The sequence below is a fragment of the Rutidosis leptorrhynchoides genome, unplaced genomic scaffold (genome assembly GCF_046630445.1).
Source record: "Rutidosis leptorrhynchoides isolate AG116_Rl617_1_P2 unplaced genomic scaffold, CSIRO_AGI_Rlap_v1 contig56, whole genome shotgun sequence".
NCBI lineage: Eukaryota > Viridiplantae > Streptophyta > Magnoliopsida > Asterales > Asteraceae > Rutidosis > Rutidosis leptorrhynchoides.
Window position 1 is genome coordinate 12,650 of NW_027266784.1, and position 9,632 is coordinate 22,281.

Consider the following 9,632-nt stretch of genomic DNA (forward strand, 5'->3'; position numbering starts at 1 on the left):
AATAGAGTGAGTGGTGACTCGAGTCATTTAGTCCCATCTAGTTGAACCGATCCTCAAATTTACTCACATTCATTTATACACCCATGTAAATAATTTTCATTATTATAAATAATTTTTTTAATTTTTCGTGCGGGATCGGGGTGTCGACAATGAAAAAATCCAAGTCATCAATGGACAATGCCATCAAAATTGGAATCAATGCATTTGCCAAAACTCTTTTAGGAAGTCTTGAAAAGTGAGAAGGAAGAAATCAATACTGGGTGGATTGGAAGTGGTTCAGGAAAGATTAAAGATGTTGAAGGAAGTTTGTCTGTTAAGGACGAAATGGCACACTGAAAAAAGGTGGAGGACCTTCGTGTAGCTACAAGAAAAGTCGATGACGCTACTGGAGTTTTTAAAACTATTGAAGCCCGGAAATGCAATTGAGATTCCACCGGCCGGAGTTGCGATTTGCGAAGGTCATGGCATAGTTGGAAATGATCGTGACAACATCAGGAACAACGACATTATGTTTAATTGCTTCGCAAATTAGTGGATCGAAAAGCCCCAATTTTCCTAGGGTTTCAGGTTACTGTTCTATAGCCCAAAATTTCTCTTTCTTCCGAATAATTAGAGTTAGCTTATCTTTCGCTATTCTTGATGGATTTTGATGATTCAAAAGACCATTTAGAGTGGACTTGATGCTCTGAGTCTGATTATATAGTAAGGAATAAAATGCCTGCTCGATTAGAGAATTGTTCATAAACAAATGCTGAGAATTAGGATTTTTCCACTATGAGTGGTTTTTGATGGGTTTTGATCTAGAAAGCTCGCATTATACATTAGAAGATGTTGGTATGAAGACTTGACAATGAGAGCTCATAGAAATGCTTGAAGCTCAAGATGGCTATTTAGTCTATTTTTCTGCAATTTTACATCAGTTCAATTTTAAACAAGTAAATGAAGTTGTTTCTGTTTCAACACATCAGTTTTAGCATAGTGAAGTTGTCTACAAAAGTGGTTTGCCAGTTTTGAAGCTCGATCAAAAAGTCAACCTACAAGTCAATCTTTCAAGCATTTTTAATGATTTTCTGCAAAAATTCAGTCGAAGCCACAACAGTAAATCCTTCTCATTTCACAATTTTACAGTTTATCTCAAGATTAATTCTAAGCAAAGAAAAGAAGTGGAGAGCAAGAAAAATCGATAGGATTGCCATATGGCATTTTCTAAACATGTAATCTCCAAAATGCTTTATTTTTCTTCCTTTCTATTTTTTGATCTGTATTTTCATTTTCAGTATTGTAAATCAACATTATGACGTCTAGATTAGTTAGAGATCATTATGTAAGGTCTTTAACTTTCTTTTTTCATTTAATGAGGTTTGATAGTTTTTGAATGAAATTTGAAATTTAGCTATTAAAGTTCATCACTTTTACTTTATTTTTTCAATTTAAAAGTCTTTTTAATTTTGGTTATATTGGTTTTTGAGAGAAGACTTAGATTAACACTAAACTAAATTAGATTTAAGTTCTAAAACACATTAGATACCTAAGTTTAATCCAATATTTCAATCAAATCTTAGCATAAATATGACCATTATCAGTTCGATCACAAATTTCTTGTTCTGTATTCTGTAGTTTGCTATTTATAGTCTCATTTCAAATCATTAAATCTTGTATTTTGTCTTTATTAAGAGTACTTGGTCGACCATCGGTAAGTAGATATCATCATACACCACATTATGGAAACAAAGATCTAAGAAAGTTAACATACAGATTTATTACACGACACAACACACCATAAATACACATGAACATATATAAAAATATATATTGATTACGAGAAGAGAAGTCATTTGCTGGACATTGATCGGATAGGAGTCTCTAGTCGAACCACTAAAGGCTCTCTGTGCCAAAATCGAGTTCACAGCTTGTGTTGGATGAAACGCATCCCAAAATACATACTGATTCCTGTTTGTGCATGGAAATGTATATGGTTGACATGTTATTTGCCCTTGGTTACTCCCTGATCGACAACATCCCCTATCTACTACACTCAATCCTGCAAATTATATATGTCACCAGTTTTTTTCGATTTCGGTTCGGTTCGATTCGATTACGATTTATAGTACATTTAATAACTTACCAAAAGAGGCAGGGTTATTAAGGATGTCACCAAGTGCAGCATATGTATTCCCATAGACAAACATAGAACCAGCCTGGCGACTGTTGAGTTGGTCGACGAGCGATCTCAGCCCTTCATTGAAAGAACCAAGTATCTGATTCACGTAATCGACGCACCTACCGGCTGGGGCTTGTCCAGAGGCTCTCAAGATTGGTATGCAACCCAATGGTCCCACCCCTGGTATATAGAACTTCTTCAATCCTACGGTGTTCAGTGCCTGCATTCATTCATTATGATTCATGAATACATTAAAGAATCGCTCCCCTCCCCTCATGTACATACTTTTCCTATTTTGTTTACGAGTAATTAGGGACAGAGGTAATACTTTACTTATAAATGAACGAATGAATGTACCACTCCACTTACTATGAGTTGTCTTGCGAACTGATTGAGGAGGAGAGTTGCGAATTGTGAGGGACTGTAATAGTAACTCCGAACTGGTAAATGGAAGGCATCAGGTAGTTGTTCAGGTAGTCATTACTTCCAAACGCTAAAACTGCAATGGATTTGGCTAAGAAGTTTGTCAAATTTCCTGATCCCATAACTATTCTCATTTGGCTTAACGTGTTCTCAAAGTTTACTACTTGCTGGCTCAGGCTGTACAACTCCCCCTGAAATCAATAGAATATATATGTATATTATGAACTCTCTCCGTCTCTAAATAGATGTCGATCGCTTTTTATTTTTTAAGTTCATTGAAATTAACTTTTTTGATAAATCGATTTTTTTAAATGAACATAAAATGTAAAAAACTTAATGTCTATAATCAAGTTATAATAGATTTCCAAGAAATTAAACTAATTTAGCTAATGATTATCATAAAATGGTATACATAGTGATGGCCAGTTTCATCAAGAATTCCAGCTGCTGGAGAAGCATAATTGACTCCTGATAATAATCTGGATCCTCTTGTATTAGGATCAGCATATGCAGCTGGATAAGCTACATCTAACTTCTCAGCTTCATTAATTAACAACAAATTATTAGCGAATATTAATATTAATATCATGATATATGAAAACTAATTACGCTTAAAAAAATACAAACATAATATTACGATATGAAAACTAATCACCACTTATTTCATTGTTTGACCCTTCATAAAAGTGAATTTTTAAGCGAAACCCCCACAAATAACACTTTATTTTTTATAGCATTAGGCTGAGATTATTGGACTAGCTTTTAAAGTGTCTGAGAAGTTAACTATAATCCCCAAAAAGTTACCTTAAGCTTAATTTCATACAGCAAATTAAGCTCAACCTAGCTAAATTAAATTTCGTAGAAAAATTAATTAATTTTGTCCACTATATATAAATGAAAGGCAAAAATCTGAACATAAAATGAAATTTTAAACCTTAAATTAAAATATTAATTAAACCTTAAATTAATTAAACTAAACTCCTAGAAAATTAAAATATTATTATCATTTTTTTTAATGTAAAAGTATAATTTTTTCCAGCAACTTAATAAATATATATAAAATAAAAGGATTAGGTATATGTTAGTTGTACCAAGCATATCAACAACAACTCTTCCATTAGAGAATCTTCCAGTAGCTCCCATGTTGAAATCACAACCATAAGGAAAGTAGTTCGATTTTCCAATGGTATTTAGCCAATTGCTATTGCCAGCATCGACCAATGAATCACCAAACACGAACATGGCCGAGACCCTGGCAGCTGCGGCCACCGTAACTCCTCCTCCGATTGACATGATCAACGCCGCCACCAACACACAACCTAGCCACAACCGCCGTCCATTTTGTATCGTCATCATCCGATTATCAATAATACCAAACTTCAGATTCAAAACCAGAGCTTATAACTTCGAAATTTATTATAACTGAATTACTTTAAAGGATTTGTGTAATGTATATATGTGTGTGTATATATATATATTGATTAAAGTAATGTATGTATATATATATCAGATATGTTAGGAAATAAATATCTTTATCTTACATTTACTAAAAAGTATAAAATAAATTATTTTAATAGTAATTTTTATTGTGGAATTCAATTATTGATATATTCTGATCTTATTTTTAATTATAGCTATTTTAAAACTGAAACATAGTATATTAGATTTTTAGTTTAATTATAATTTAAAGTGATAAAGATTATGTCCAAATTAAATAACATATATATATGTGTTGGATTTTAATTATTCATCACTACGTAAGTTTTATATATACAATTAATACGATGTTTTAAAATCTAATCGAATAATAAATCCATCCAACTGATAAATTATCTGACTTGTATTATTAAAAAGAATATATAGTACAAAATATATTTTCAAACCTTTCACAAACCTACAAATCATCATCCAAACCACTTAAATTCCCTCCAAACCTCCTAATCTCTTTCATATCCCCTCAAAATATATAGTTTATTTTTTAATTTATTTACGTTTTTAGCAACAATCTTTTATCATTTTTTATTAGTTATCCACTATGTTAATATAAAAACCATATTTTTATTTATTTTTATTTTTATCACAATAACTCAACAACTTCTAACATTTCATTGACCTAATTTGTTTATGATTAATTAAAACAAACCTCAATCACACCCCTAAATTAAATTAAATATTAAAAACAAATACAAGGCCAAAAACTTAAAATACCTGTAAGGATAAATTAAGCACTCTAAAACTATTAAAATGAAAAAGTTGGGTAACCATTTCACCGTTGAAACTATTCACTTGAACCTCGTGGTGAGAGATTATATACTGGAATTTTGTAGAGTAAATTTTAATTTAAATAATTATGATGCATACATATTTATCGTAATAAATATAAAGCATATAGATTGCACAACATCAATAAAAAATCCTATATATATACATGAAATCTATTTTTCTTTTAATCACACATACATGAAATCTATACTTAGTAGATGATTAAAAAGAATATTCTTCATATTATTTAGGAACATTCTTATACAAAAATAAATAAAGAGCTTCATGCAAGCCTCAGAATATAAATACATAAACCATCTTTAAAATATAGATACACAAAAATCTTGTTCTCTGTGTGAGGAATAGTAACATTTGAGAGACATACTATTAATCTACTACACATACATTATTAATTTTTTTTATTCTATGAAATTTTGATTGAGCTCTGACACGTGTCTACCATGCATGCTCGTGCTCGTTTCTAATAAGGTGATGACCGATGAGATTGAGTTCCTTTCTAATCTATACATTCACATATCGCATGTAACGAAAAGAAGAATAAAAAAACACACAAAATGTTGCTTTATTCATCACTTTTTTAGACAACCGTTTTTGGCTTTAATTGCCTTGCTCCTTTGCGTGTTTAACTAAAAACAACGGATGTTTAATGATTACAAAGCGCTAACAAACAAATTGTACAAAATGATAAGGTAATTTTTTTAAAAAACAAATTGTACAAATTTTTTATTGGAAAAATGCAATTTTTTTTTTAAATAATTAGAAGCCTTCTGTTGTTAATATATTTCGCAGAGTTGTATCTAATCTTTATAAAAATAACAAGACTAATAGTAAGATTTTTTAATTTATTCTAATTATAAATTTAATTATTAATTTAATTATAAATTTTATTGTCAAATCCAAAATTCAACACATAACGTTTTATTGATGAATAATAATTTGACACATGTATTTTAGAATTTTGAGTTTAATTAGGTTTCAAGTTATGATTTTAAGTGAATGACATTACTGTTTTTCCTATTTTAATTAAGAAATCAAAACACAATAAAAACATAATGATTCCTAATAAAATTCTATCAATTACTTATTTCTAATCATATGAATGCTTTTTAATATTTAAGATGCTATAACTGTTGGATTAGTTTGTTTCATGAAATCTGCATTCCAGAATTTAAGGGAGAATTTTGCTTGCTCAAAAGTGAAGAACGTTCAGAAGAGAAAAGGAAAAAGAAGCTTGCAGTTGAAGAAAAGAAAAATTCTAATGGTAAAAGCTGTTAAAGAAGGGATCAAAACTTTTGTTGAAGTTCTCTTGAGTAAATTAAAGAGGTCTAAGCTGAAGGAAACGAAAACAGGGTCGCGATCAAAGACAATGGAAAAGTAATTGCATGAAACTATGCTCATTTGACTGTCATGGATTAAAAAGCACACTGTCAAGAGTTTGAGGACCTGGTTGTTCCTGTATCAAAAGTCGAGGACGTCGCTGGACATGTGAAAGTTCAGTTTCTCCGAAATTCAATTAAGATTTCACCGGCCGGAAAACAAATTGGCAGAGCACCGGAGCCATCCAGTCAGACTCAGAACAACATGAGCTTCAACTACATATCGACCAATTGTTCTACAATTCATTCTGAGGAAAAGCCTCAATTCGTCCAGGGTTTCGCTGTGTTCAGGTTTCTCTTTCTTCCGAATAAATTAGGGTTTATCTAGTTTATGATGTACTTGATGAAACTTGATGATTCAAAGGTCCATTTCGGGTCCTTTTGGTGCTCTGAATCTTATGATAGAGTCAATTTTATCAATTAAATAGTAGAGAATAAAATGTCGGCACGATTTGTCATTTGTTCATCATTGGCGGCTGAGATTTGGGGATTTCTATTGCAAGCTATATTTGATGGGGCTTTTGATTCAGAAAGCTTATAATGAGTTATTAGAAGATGTCTGTATGCAAACTTGATGATGAGAACTCTCAGAAATGATTATGGTGCTCAATGCAGCTAGTTAAACTTAATTTCTATATTTTTGATTCCAGTTTTAGTTATAGTTTATGAAATGAAGAAGTTTTTATTTAAAAAAATTAGTAGAAGTAAAAGGAAGGTTTCTACAAAGATATATTGTCATTTGAAGGTCGGAATCAGAAAGTCAAGTACAAGTCAACGCTAAAGCTTATTGTGTTGTGTTTCTGTGATTTAGTCTCAAAGTTACAGTTGCAGTGAAATCTCCTTTCCAGCTTTTACCATTTCATCTGAGGATTAAAAGGCAATATATAGAAGTGGAGAGCAAGGAAAAACTCAACCGTTTTGATCTTTTGGCCTTTTGTGCAGAGTTTGTTACAAAACTAATAGTGGTATTTCCTTTTTTGTACAAGTTTGGTATTGTATAAACCATCTCATTTTCTCATTTTTAGTAATTTGTAATTCGACTTTATGACGTCTAGGGTAGAAAGGGATCAGTATATAAGGCGTCTTTCTTTCCCTATTCAGTTTATGAGCTTTTGAATGAGATTAGAATTAAAATTGCAGATTTCTCTTTGAAAGTTCATCATCTTTATTTTTTTTGGTTTTAAATAGTCTTTTACTGTTGCATTGGTATTATGAGTGATTCCTTAGTATTAAACCGAATTTAAATTAGTTTATTAAGATTTAAGCACCTTAGATACCTAAACTTAGCCTTAGATTTGATTCAAACTTTGCACAAATTCGACTATCAGGTTTTGGGATTATATCCTTGTAGTTTGCTGCATGCTTGTGTTCCTTTCTAGTTGGGAGCATAGGTCTAACAACAATAAAAATAGGAAGAAATTTTCAATTTGTTCCGATTGCAAATTTTAATGTCAAATCAAAATTCGACACATGGCGTTTTATTAATGAATAGAAATTTGACACATGTATTTTAGAACTTTGAGAACATAATAATTTCGAATAAAATTCGTCCAATTATTTTTCCTAATATAATAATTTTATTCCTTATTAATTTCCTATCTATTATTTAAAAAATTATTCCTAATAAAATTATAATCCACAATATTTTTTTCTTCTAATTTTCTTATTAAATATATTTTTCTAATTAAAATTCATTATATCCTTTTTCACATTCCTAATTAAAACGACACGTCTTCTTTTTTCTTATTCAAACGGGCATATTATTAAAAAAAAATTCCTAGTCAAATTATAATATATATTATTTTTTCTAATTTTTTTTTATCAAACTTATTCTGAATAAAAATTTGCTATATTTTTTCATATTCTTAATTAAAACAGACATATTTTATTTTTCAAACAATAAGGACAATCAAATTGATTAGATGTAATTATAAATTTTATTATGAAATCAAATTTTGATATGTTATTGATATTTTTTTCTATGTTTATTATTTTTGTAAATAAAATAAATTTTTAATTCTAATAGGATTATTGATATAAAAATAATTCTCTTTTGATATAATATTTGACATAAATTTAATAATATTTAATATAAATATTTAATATATATATTTTATGTGATATATTTAAATAATTAAGTTTTAAAGGTACAGACTTTCCGTCCAACGACACTTACTTGTAATTAATTAATTTCAGAATTATATTTTCATCGATCTAAAAACAATTCTGAATATAACAATATCTTACCGTTCCTAAAGTTCCTACTTCATCTAAGTAATCATAAAATTATATATCTTATAAATCATTTTGATAATACGTCGAGAAAATATTTTTTAGTCCCTTAAACTCCCTACATTTCCCTCATTCACCCTTTTTTTAATGCTTTTGCCTTATATATACTCTTTGTATTTTTAAACTTTACTCCATCAAAAAATACATAAAAGTTTCAAAGTATAAACAAATCACAATATATATCTAGATTTTATTTAGTAATTAGTAATATATCTAAATTTTAGTCTGAAGTAAATGATTCAATTTTATCAAATGATTTAGAGATGATTCAATTTTATGATTTTAATTTAATAGAATTTCGATATAATGAAAATAAACCAAAACAACTAATATTTTTTACTAAGAAAATCACAAATATCTAGTAGAATTTAAGAATGAATTTAGAAGGATAGTGTTATAGATATCAATTATATTGAAATACATATCGCAATATATTGAATAAGTGATATTTTTTACCATTGATATATTTATTGATACATATTATTTTATCTTTATATAACTTGTATCCCGAAATTTAGGATACATATTGTGCCATATGGTTATTGTTGGAAGAGCTTGTTTTAGGAAGTTTGACTTGCGAAAATGGATTGAAAGTTCCAATTGCTTGTTAGAGAAGAAAACCAAAAAGTAAAGATGAGACAAAACTTGAGAAAGAAGAAAAACAGCCTATGTAAATCTCTGTTGATCAAAATGGATGTAAAAACCTTTGTTGAGGTATTTTTGAAGAAAATGGATGATGGTGGATTGAAACAAGTGGACACAGTATGGATCGGAGATGATACATTGATGTCTAATGGAAAACCTGTTTGTTTTACTGGTTTGGATGAAACTGGACACTGTTTAGAAGTGAGGGACTTCGCTATATCTAGTTCAAATGACGAGGACTCAATATGAATTGAGCAAAACATGCTTGCCGGAACTACAATCATCGATGGAGCTCAGACGACCTATGAAAATGATCGTGAGGAGGTCGTCTATGCATCTAATTAACCTACAATTTGTCAAAATAAAAAGCCCTAATCTATTAGGAGTCTACTATTCATTTTTCTGTAATTTTAGGTATCTTCTATGTCTCGCTATACTTGATGAAATTGATC

General features: G+C 29.6%; 1 pseudogene; it reads right to left on the minus strand.

Moving 5' to 3' along the window:
- Positions 1-568: 568 nt before the first annotated feature.
- Positions 569-3,937, minus strand: LOC139884494 (GDSL esterase/lipase At1g71250-like; annotated as a pseudogene).
- Between the last annotated feature and the right edge of the window lie 5,695 nt (positions 3,938-9,632).